At 29.0% G+C, this 12,365-nt stretch overlaps 1 protein-coding gene across 2 annotated transcripts in view; it reads left to right on the top strand.

Moving 5' to 3' along the window:
* The first annotated feature begins 429 nt into the window (after window positions 1-429).
* The window catches only part of LOC118068203 (uncharacterized), a 39,560-nt gene continuing 27,624 nt past the window's right edge, over window positions 430-12,365 (top strand). For both annotated transcript variants that reach the window (XM_035085426.1, XM_035085427.1), the window contains exon 1: window positions 430-589. The gene's annotated coding sequence lies outside the window, so the exon portion shown is untranslated. The remainder of the gene's footprint in view (window positions 590-12,365) is intronic.

Genomic DNA, 12,365 nt, shown 5'->3' with positions numbered 1-12,365 from the left:
AGTAATATAATATTATAACATTTAATAAATTATAATATTATTAGAGTTTCAAGATGTTGAATTGATTAGTAGTGTGTCGATTTGAGTTTTGAATAATAATAGTTGTAATAATTCAGTGGTATGAAAGTTTATTTACCAGTGTAGTTGCCTTTATTACTGTTACATATTACCTGAATGTCATCGTAAAGTTTTTGATAGTCGAGAAAAAGTTTAATAATAGAACAAACATTGATGTGGCAAATAGCCACGGGTTAGGAATTTATTATATGCGCATTGTAAATTTAATGAGAAATGAACCAAAAATTTTCACAGAAATGTGTTTGAGGTGAACCAGAATAGAATGACGGTAAGAAGGAGTAGTGAGGAGTCACCTATTTGTTGCTGAGAAGTTATGGTAGCAGTTAATTTGGTTTCGTGGTGATAGTAATGGCGTCGCGATGTGTTGGTCGACAAAATGAAATTTCGCTGTTTACTGAGGGTTACCACCGAAATCGGCTAACGTACGGTCATAGTTGTTTGTTGGACAAATACAGAAGTCACGTGGTAAAACTTGGATATTACTACAGCCAAAAGCGGAAACGAAGTGGAAGTAAATACACCAAGTTACATTATGTTGCTTCAAATTAAAGTAATATAGGACTGTTTTATTTTTGTGTTAATTTAAGACTAAAATATTGCTTGTTCAATTAAAAATAACTTTGTTTATAGGTGTGATAAATAAGAGAACTATGTTATTTTATATTAACCAACTGTTGGAATTAATAGTCTTATATTTCTTCAATAGACAAAATAAAATAAAAAATTATTTAATAATGACAAAAAAGATGAAAGTCTTTTGATTATTTGATAACTGTAATAACTTTTACGATTGTATGTGTGTGTGTGTTTTTTAATCGTCTTTCACACTCATTAATATTCATTAGAAAAATTTTAACAATGCGTCTTCCTTAAGTATTATGTACCTCTTTATTTTTTTCGTTATATTTTTTATGGTATATCCATGAGTGTGAGTTAACCGAGCACGTTTGAATTTATTGCCCAGCTGTGCTTTATTAAATTCGTTGGAAAAATTGCACATAAACGAGAAAAATACTGGTTGAACTATTGTACATTTAAAGAGTGGAAAAAAGAGGAGAAAATACCATAGCTATTGAGAGGGTCGGAAAGAGTGAGATAAGAAGGTCATATAAATGATCAACAATTGTGCTTGATAGAATTGTTTAAAAAAATCAAGCATTTAGTAGACAAACTAGAAGGCTTTAGAACGTGAGAAAATTGTCGATCGTGAAGTGATATCTTTTTTTGTGAAAGCAACTGTAATCTAGCAAACTGATGAAGTTTGTTCTGGTTGGTCTGCGAGAGCAGATAGGGTGAAAATACTGAGTCTTGAAAGTTAGGCGATTCGTGTGTCTCGGCGAGTCCATTACGATAAACTCGCTCAATCAATGTCAATTGATCAAACGAATGGTATGACAGAGAAAAAAGAGTAGAGATTACAGTTCTCACCTTAAATGCATTACGAACAAGCACAAAAAAATGTAAGGAATCAAATCAAGGACTTCAATGAAATGCCTTAATAGAAAAGGTCAACTAATCAAAGATAATTCCAAGAGATTAATCGGCAACAATGATTTGAACTTTTTTTTTTTTAGGTACATGTCTTTTTTTGTATTTAATGAATCAACTTCTTGGACCATAAAAACAAGACAGCAGAATTTGAACAGTTGGAGAAAAAAGAATGGAAGTTTGACAGAACAATAGAAAGCCCCTTCGAAAATCATTCAGTCGATTGGAGTTGGACGGATTTTCACTAAAAAAGATTACTATATATGGTACAGTAGAAGGAGAGATATTGCAGTTGTGGTTGATGTAAGAACTTTGCAAAGTTCCGAAACTCTTGTCAAAGACAGTGCACGACAGATTACCCTCTACTTTCTTGTGCATGACATGATACATGCATTTTTTGTTCTATCAAGTATTCATGAAAGTTTTGTACATTATTGTTTTTATAGAATTGATGTTTGGCAAGCTTTTAAAAATTAAAAAACTCATATATCAAGTATATAACAAATAAATTAAAAATATCTCAATAGCCCTTTACTTTACAGCTGAACTATCTCGATACATTGGAGTTTAAATTATGTTCGGTAAATCACTTTATATATATATCTATAACCCTTGGACCTTGTTCAGTAATATATCTCGTCTTTAACTTCATAATATTTTATCTTCTATCTTAATTTTTTTTTTTTATTTTTTCATGTTTTATACTTTTACTCATCTTTGCTATTTTTATTATTATTACTTACAGTAACGATCTTTCATAGTTAGATAAATAGACTGTCTATGTAGCTGGAAAGTTGAGTGTATACGTAAGAAATGGGAGTATATGGCTTTAAAAAATATTTGTGGATGACTAACACTAATAAAAGGCCCATTTTGTTGATTTTACTTCTCTAGAAACTGTGGGGAGGAAAGATAATGCGGAGTAGTTCATGCAATAATTTAATTCGAGAGAGTACTTTCAGATTTGTGGATTCTTTATTAGATTTTTATAAAAAAAATTAAATTTCATATTAAAATTTTATAAATAATTAAATATACAGACATTAGAATATTTGATAAGTCATGACACTTATGAATAAAATTTTTGTCATGACATTTAACACTTGTGAAGATAAAATATTTATAAAAAGATGTTTGACAGACATTTAGAGACATAAGATGCAATATTTAATATCAAAAATGATGAAGAACTTTTTTTAAATATATATACACTCATCAATTTACATCAGATTATTATTTAATGTAGAAAATATTTATGTTTAATAAAAATTTGATTGATGACAGGAAAATTATTTATTGAGTCATGAAAAAATCACAAGAAAAATGAACGAGATGTACCAAAAAAAACTGACAATTATTTTTTGCTGATTTCAAAACGTGTAATTCAATTCTTTTGGACAACTAAAACAAAAAAATAACATTACGAGTGGTGTTTAAGAGACGTGTAGCAAAGAGTCTATAAAAAAGAGTTTCACACACCTCAACTTGTTGTAAAGTACATATATTTAGGATTAAAAAGATTTGCGAGTAAAGTTATTAAACAGAACAGAGTTAGTAGTCTACAGTAATGTTGAAGAGTACAGAATTGGTAAGAGAAAAAGAGTGGGAAATAAAAGTATGTTTTTAGTATAAATTAAAGTAGATAAAAGGTATTTGTTCCTATTTTTATGTCCCAAAATTTCATTAAATATTACAAAAAATCATAAAGACTATTAATGCTTGGAATAAATAGTTTAGTGGGAAACTGTTGATAGAAAGAAAAAAAAACAGAAAGCAGAGACGAGTGGATAAAACTATCTCAATCATTGATACTTATTTTTCTTCACTTTAACTAATGGTCTTCACATTGGAGATGTCAATATGTGGAGAGCTTGTCAAGATTAGGATAGTAGGGTGGTTTACCCTATTTTGTCAGAATGATCGAACATCTGCAGGCTTCATTAAATTGTAGGATTATGATTAAACTATTTTGTGAAATTGAATAATTCAATATCTGACATGAAAACTTATTACATTATTACAGGTCAATATAACTAATTTTAATTCAATATTAACTTTTTAATATGAAGTGTATGATCTGTTAAAAAATTAGGACCATTTGATTGGCACATTTTCAATTTATGATGACATCTGCTATTACTAGTAGACTAAACGAGAAAATAATCATGTTAAAAGGTAAATATACTGATTTTATATTTCGTATATGACTATAACTAATAAATGGTGATTACTCTGCATGTTTATTCAATTTTGTATGATTGAATAAATTAAAATTTCTAGAGTTTAATTATAAAATGGTAATAATATCTCCATACGATGGAGAAGTAACTAAATTCACTCGATCTCGTTTTTGGTTTAATAATACAATACGATTAAATTCCAGTAGACTCCATATGCACCATTAACCTGAATGAGAGAACAAAAATGGCTATAGGGAAAACAGGAAACTAGAGGAAGGGGTTCAGTAATTTGAGTATAAGCATGGAAAGGTTACCACAAAACGATAAAGGATGTGCGTATATTATTAAACAAAATAGAACAGTCGTAAGCAGGGTTGTTTTGCACAACTTTTTGTCAAAGCCGGAAGTTACGGACAAAACATCTGTTCCTGAGGGTATGCTTGTTAAACCTTCGGCTAGTTATTTAGTTTTTTTATTTTTAATGTCGTAAAATGTGTTTTTAGAAATTTTGTTTATGACTAAGACAAAGATGTTATAAAAATATCATCTTTTTTCTAGACATTTTTGGAAATACTGGAGATAAAATATTTCATTCTATTTAATTAAATACATTATATGAAAAATTAAGAAGATAAAAATGTATTTGTCTACAATGAAATGATTATGAAGAGTCTATTCAAGTTTTTGAAGTATTTTGGTCACAAATTGAACAAAAAATGTAGCTTTAAAAAAAAAAGAAGTTTTTTTTTAAAATGTATCGAAATAATGTAGCCATTTTTTTTGATTATCTTGTTTTAGTTTGAAGTATAGTGGGTACATTCCATAACGAGTATTTGTTGGTACATATAATAAATATTGACTGACCGAAGATGTCACGAAGATCTATGTGATGTTTACCATCAGGAATTGTCATCACACGTCATTTGTTTCGGTATGTCAACAGTCAGGTGCTCACTTGGCATACTTACAGTCAAGCTGTGGTGAAAGGTAAGAGAATAGAAAGAGAGGGAGACCGAGAACTGTCAAGGGGAAATAGCCGTTAGCGGTCAGACCGAGTAACGATGGTGGGCTGTGGGTACAGCAAATGCGTATGCGGAGTCGACCAGAGGACGAATGATGGATGTGCGGTTGTCACTTTACATTTCACATTCACTCTCATACGTTACTTTTATACTGATAGTAGCATCGGCAATATTCCCTGGAACCTCGATTTAGTCTTCTGAATAATCCGATCGAATCCTCTAAAATAGTCGATTTCGATGAGGCTTTTTGACCTGGACTTTTAATGGAAAAACTTTAACTGAAGTATTGGAATATTTTAATTATTCACAGATGAAAAAAAAACCGTTAACTATTCTATTTCGTTCGATTTTGCAGTAACTTCATTATTTTATTCTATATGAAACAGAATTTTTAGAGATGTAGCACTTGTTTAATTAAGCCACGGTAATGATTGAATTAAAAGTCTAATTCGGTCAATAATTTTTGAACAATTCTCGATTTGATGAATGTTTGCGGAATTGATTCATAAATTAAATTATCAGATTTAATTAAATAAATATTTTTATACTAAAAGTTTCTATCGATATTCATTTCATTAAAACATTTATTAAGTTATCTTTGAGCTCATTTTTTTAGTTGCAACTATAGAGAAAGTAAATATTTAAATTTAATTGCAATATAATAATAATTATCATTTGAAAAAAGAAACGTTAGTTAAAAAAAATAAAAAAAATTATTAAGCGGACATCTGTTATGTACAGAAGGTAATAACGGAATTGAAAACAGTGGAAGTTATATTAATGGAATAATAAGGGAAAACTTTTCTTATTACGGTGAGATTTTTCAATGAGAAATATTGCTGAGTATAATGAAATGACTATAAATCTACTATTTTTTTAAACTTATATATAATTTTAATATTAATACTACTTTCAAAGTATTTTATTTCATATAAAAGTAAAATATAATTAATTATCAAAAAATTTCTTGCGTATTTTATAATTAAGAATTTATTCATATGAAATAAAATTTCTCTCTGCACAATTCATTTAATAAATTACCAGATAGAATATTTTGAAATAAATTTGTTAAAATTAGAAATATTTAAAGTATTTTTTGGGCCATAAATACCATTTATAAAATAATAGCATGGTTTAAAAAATTAAAAATATACTAATGGTATAATAAAAACAAGAATCATTTTTACTGACCTGTATAATTTTTTTATCTTCATAAATAAAATTGTAACCGAGTTTCCATATTCTCTTGTTGTCGCGATTAGTTGACCGAGAAGTCAATTGCAATCCACTACCGTAATTATAATCTAAGAAAGTATATTTAGAGAACAGATAGCACGTACTCCAAAGATGAGCATTCTAGTTTACGTTAATCGTATCATCCAACCATTGTACCAAACTGGATAGAGTAATTTCAAAACAAATATCTCCTGTAGATTATTTAGACCTAAAAATAATAAAAGACTAAGAATAATTCAGTAAATATCTGAGTTCTAATTTAATTAACTATTCACTTAAGTAAATTAATTAATGAGTTTCTTATGATTGAAAGTCAGTTCATTCTTTGGTGTATCGGTACATGTAAATTAGACTGTACTATAAGCATTTTCATTTTAATTTATACCGAGAGAGTGCACTTACATATTTAGATATTAATGCTCCTGAAAGGATTTCCCCAAAACTTTGTCTTCTAAGTTGTCGTCATTGTTCTTAACATGCGTGCAATGCCTCGATCGATTTCTCTTCGTTGTAATTTCAATTTAATTTCAATAGGATCCTGGAATTTTTACTTCATTAAAAATTTAAACTTTTCAAGGACTGATCCTACCACATGATACTTCCTATTTAATTAGAATATTTTTCCTATTTTTAATCATATTTGCACTGTAAATTGTAGTGTTTTATTTTAAAACATTAAAAGTGTTTCAATATGACGTTACCTATTTGATTAACATTGTCTCGATTTTAAAACGTTTTTAAGTGTCTTAAGATCGAGACAATGTTCATCAAATAGGTGACGTCATATTAAAACACTTTTAATGTTTTAAAATAAAACACTAAAGTTTACAGTGTGCTTTTCATCAATATTACAGGTATTATTATTTCTTTGTATCTAGAGATATTTTCTAATAATAAAATTCATTGGCTCGTGCAATCTTATAACAGATTTTTACTATCACGCCTAAAATGCTGTTGGAAATGATAGAATAATAAAATTATTATATTCTACTCGACCTATCATTTTCGATCTACTTTTCTTGCTACTTTGTACTCATGTCAAATAAGAAGCCATTATTTACTCTAATAGTTTTAAAATTATAGAGTGCTTTGAAATATACTGATGTATGTAGAGACTATGAAAAATCTATATTCACACAAAAAATGTCTTATATATTCAACATAACTCATTTTCATAATATACACTGAGTGAAGGTTATTCTTATTTTTACATTGAAATAAAATCAATTACTTTATGTGTTTTTATAATGGATGTTAAAAATATTGATTTATTGCCATTTTTTAACCTATCTATTGGAGAGCCAATAAATCGTCATCTTTCAGAAACTCGATCGAGATGAACCATGGTAACAAACAATACATAAATACATGTAACAAACAAAAGTTCTTCTAGAGCTTTCGATGTCATTGGTGGAGTTTGAAATTATTATTGATCTATTGATATCAGTGTAAGGATTCTTTAGTCTAACTTATATAAAAACCATTCAGATACTTTTAATTTTCTCTTCCACTATTTTATTATACTCTTCTGAACGAAGAATTGAATAAGATGCTGTGGATAAATTGTTCGTTAAGTCAACAAGAAACTAGAGTGGTATGACAAGTTTTTTTAGCACATTAACAGTTTCCATCGATGATAAGATTCAGAAAAGTTCTAAGTAACTGATATATCAATAGAGTCTTCTGAGCAATTATAAGATGTATCTCATGGAGAAGAAATTAGTTCAATTGAATTAAGTGGAAAATATGTTGAAAAACAAATATTTGTAATAAAGTTTGTAAACAGACTAAACTTAACTGAGGGAAATAATTTTGAAGCTTCTTTTGCTTCCGAAAAAGGATGTAAATTTTCTCTGACTGTAAACAATAAAGTTCTATCTATAAAAGTATTTGCTATTAAGTTAACGTGTAAATGTAAATCACAAGGGAACTTTATGCTTTCTGCAACATTTTTGTGGCAAAAAAAGGCAAATGAAAACAAGGAATATGCGTGGCTGAGGGTAATCTGGCGTTAAATTGGATAAAAAAAAGTTGAATACATCTAGTGGAGAAGCGGAAAGCGTGGACGTATGGTCGTTACTCGGGATATAGGAAAAAAGAGTGTATATTCATCCCTGGTCGGTGATTTCGATTATCGCGGATGGCTGGGCACATGTTTCACAACAAAGTGGATCGGTCGACTCCACTTATTATTTAGTTCATACTCCTATTGTTATTCAAGTTAGTTTTTCAATGAAACAATGCCCTTAAGATGATTTAGTAATGCTCTAAGTAGTCAAATGAGTCAGGGATAAAATTTTAAACTGTGGTGAAATAACATAAATGGCAAGGGAAACACATTTTCAAGGGTGAAAATAAGGGATGAAGCCCCTTCTAACAGTTGAAAGCCGCTGAAAATGTAATTGAATTGACAATGATTCATTTTCTGAAAGAAGTTCTTAGAATAGGAGAAATAGTTATAGAACTTAGGTCGTTTTTGCGAAAATATTTCATTCACTAAATTAATTAGAGTGCCATTCTCATCGCTAATTTCATTCTCTTTATTATTATTTATTTCTTGGAAAACAAAAAAGTTAATATGATTTCATTAATATGTCTGAATAATCTGGGTGACGATGAAATATGACCATAATGAGTCTGATCACGTTTTGCTACGGTACATTATTTTTTTGTCTTATCAAAAAATCTTAAATCTAATAGATTCATTTTAGCTGTACAATATTAATAAGTAAATACATTTATATATCACATCTTAGCTCAAACGCATATATATTATAATTAAACAACTTGCATCAGCAGTTATTGGGGAACTCGGGGCAAGACTGATCTATGGGGCAAAATGGTTTTTCAAATTTTAAATTGACTAATACACATAATAATGTAGTTTGAGCAAACGACATATATTCATATTAATGTAAATTTTTGTATCAACAACTTGGCAGGATCTGTTTTGCCCCATGAATCTATTTTTCTTCGAGTTCCTTTAAATGAATTTTACAATCATTCAAATTGTATTTGACAGTGTTTACCCAGGCTGGAATGTTGGACACCTCCGCCAGCTAACTTAAGATCCTGGCCTTATTTTCTTTTTCAAGCCTAACTTTACTCTTCCATCAATACTATATCAGGCAAAGTGTTTTGAAAAATTAATTAAGTCGGACATATTCAAAATTCTAGATTAGAGTTATATTTAAATTGCTACCCGGGAAGCTTATCATTTTTATCAATAAAATTATTGAAATAAAATATGCATGACATTTCCATTAAGATCAAACAGTATATAATATAATGTAAAACAACAATTAAATAGTCTTAAACAAAAAATCGGTAATCTTACCTTAGTAAAAAGTTCATAAGTAAGCAAAAACGTCGTTAAAATCTGGAGTGCGTGTAAATCTTTCGAGATCTTCACACTTTGAAAAGTGAACATTATTATTCCCAAGGATCTAGAAGTCTGCCGACTTAATTATGAAAGTTTAATGCGAGCTTTATGGACGTGAAATTCGTGCATAAAGTTTCAGTTTTAATACTCAACGAATAAATGAAAACTTATAGCCTGAAGTGTTAAAACATTTAAATATTCTGTTGCGTCTAAATGTCGATAATAACAAATTGCATTACAATGTTTTATGCTAAAGTCAACATTCCCACATAATCTGTAATAATTTGCAAACTAAATTTTCTCTATCAACTGAATGTAACAGCATTTTTTTGATACGTGAATCGATTTTTTTGTATCGATTTCTCGTATAATTGAAAATATTGATAATTTTAAACTTATTAGTACAGTCTTCGTAGAAGTTTTCTTTAAATCACGATGAAATGATGAGATTGCATAATTTTATGTAAATCTTCGTATCGAAGGAAGCGAGAGAAATTTCATTGAATGCAGACTTTGCAGCTTGAATAATCATTATAACAATCTATAAAATCGAACTATCGATAGGTCATTGGGAGTGAGAATGAAGCAGATGTGTTCAGTGAATCGTTTATCCGAATTAATGCATAAATCTCATCCTCTATCTTTTCATTAAATTTATAAAATACATTATTCATATGAAATAAGAATAAAAAATGAAAAGCGATAATTGGGTAATAGCCTCTTATAACTTTTAATTATAAATGTAAAAAGATAGTAATGTTGTACTAAAGCTCTATGATTCATTCAATAATGTATCAAAATTAGTAATTCCATGAAACTTTGGAAATAGAACTGTGGCTTTTATTTATTAATAATTTATTCGATTGCACTAGAAATTTGGATTACAATTCAACAATCCTTGAGTTGAGTATTCTCGTTACCATATATTTATTTATTTATTAATGATCGTTGCTATATTTGTGATAGAAGTAATCACAATTTTATAATTCATGTAAATGCATTGTATTTTCAATCTCATCATCATCATTATTGTTAACCTTTTTTTTAACACTGATTTACATCAATCCAATTGATTTATTTTTAAATATTTTGTTTTCTTCTTCAACGAACAAATAGTTCATTCTGGACTACTTTCGACTATATTCTCAGACACGAATGACCTAAAAAAGACAGCACAGGATTAAACTATCAAAAATGTAATCATTCAGAATTTTTAGACATATTTTTAAGAAAAAGTCCTTTGAATAAACATGATAAAAAAATTAAACATGACATAATGCTTATTATAAATTATTCTCAAGTGCTGATAGACGCTTAGCTTCATACTTTTAATAAAATGTGTCAAAAGGGTCATTTTTTATTGATTCAATCTATATATGAAGAGTACGCCTATTTAGTGTAAGCCACACTATCGCTTGCTGTAATAAAAAGGCGTTCGACATACACTGTATTTATTATTGTAAAACCACTTAAAGGTTTTTTTCACTATAAATATTTTTGAAATGTAGTTAATCTTGGTCTGGCCAATATAATGAACGTCGAAATAAATGCTGCGTGATGCACATACAGTTAAAGTAAAGCAATAAAGAAAATGAGAGATAGACAAAGAGGTATATAATAGTTAGTTCGTTATTTTCGCGTGCCAAAAAGCAGTTTTCCTTTTCTGTATTAGTGTACTTTCCAGGTTTAAGGTTTACATGCGGCTTGTGGTCGACTGCAATCCCCTTATACTTGTCAGACTTTTTTCATTCTAAATTTTTCTCATCATCACAATTGCTTGACCTTGATTTGAACACGATTACTGAAAAAGTGTAATGAACAGAATATTTGCCATTGTTCTCTCTTGCCTCGGACGATCTTATTGCAGAATAGAACGTGATGTTTTTTTAAATTCACCATTTTTTCCTTCACTTTTTAAGTAATAAATTTACGACTGATAATAAAAGACTATTGAATTTTAATACTCCTTGCAGCATTTTATTTCCCTACTTTTTCAAACAAGTTTAATATTACGTAAATAATAAAATAATTTGAATGATTCGAGTGTTCTCCAGACAATTCAATTTTTAAATATTTTTCCTTAGATATACACAGGCTCATTCAACTGATTTAAACAGTTGAAATCACTTACTGTACAAATATTTACATTAACGTATACACACACAGAAATTTATAGCAAATTTTATCATGTTCTCAAGCAACTCTAGACCATACTGACTTTCTAAGTTTCTATTTAAATCTTTATTTAAACGATTTCTTTTTTAGATAAACCACAGCTTTTTGGATGTGAAATATTCTGAAAAATATTATTCTTTTAGAAATGAATGACAGAAGATCAAAAACATTGACTTATTTTCAAGTTAAAAATAAATTACGTTTAAGTACAAGGCTTTCCGACAACAACTTTGTTCTGCTATTAAATTCAAAGAGTCTTAAAATTATCATTATCATTTCATATTCCCACAACTGTATGTTTTTACAATAGATTTCCTGATAATAATTAGTACAGGAAATAATAAAAAGTGTTATCTTTAATTAACGTTTGGGAATATAATAGAAGTGGTTGGATAAGTAAATGGAGATAAGCTCAAAATAGAAAATAAGTGGTGCTCATGAACACTTACGATATTGTGGCAGTGGCAGCGTCGTGTTATGGTCGGTCATGTGCGATCGAGAACGCTGATTTCACATACAGGATGAGTCTCGAGAGAGAGAGAAGAAATGTCCCGGATATCAGAACAATAAATTTTAGCAAATTGTATTACCTTGGTAATATACTGTTGCACATGAAGTTCAATGGCCTGTTTTATTTTTTTTCCCAAAACTACCACGCTGTATTCGCACTACAGATGGTAAGGAAACTTACGTTTTAAACCATCGAAAATGTGGTGAAACTCTATCCTCTCATGGCTTACTAGTGTTTCGTTCTCTTTCTATTTTCTCTTGCTTCCAAACCAGATTCTCTATATATCCAACCTT

The sequence above is a fragment of the Chelonus insularis genome, unplaced genomic scaffold (genome assembly GCF_013357705.1).
Source record: "Chelonus insularis isolate UGA/USDA-ARS -01 unplaced genomic scaffold, ASM1335770v1 contig_399_pilon, whole genome shotgun sequence".
Lineage (NCBI taxonomy): Eukaryota > Metazoa > Arthropoda > Insecta > Hymenoptera > Braconidae > Chelonus > Chelonus insularis.
This window is presented reverse-complemented; position numbering and strand designations above follow the sequence as displayed.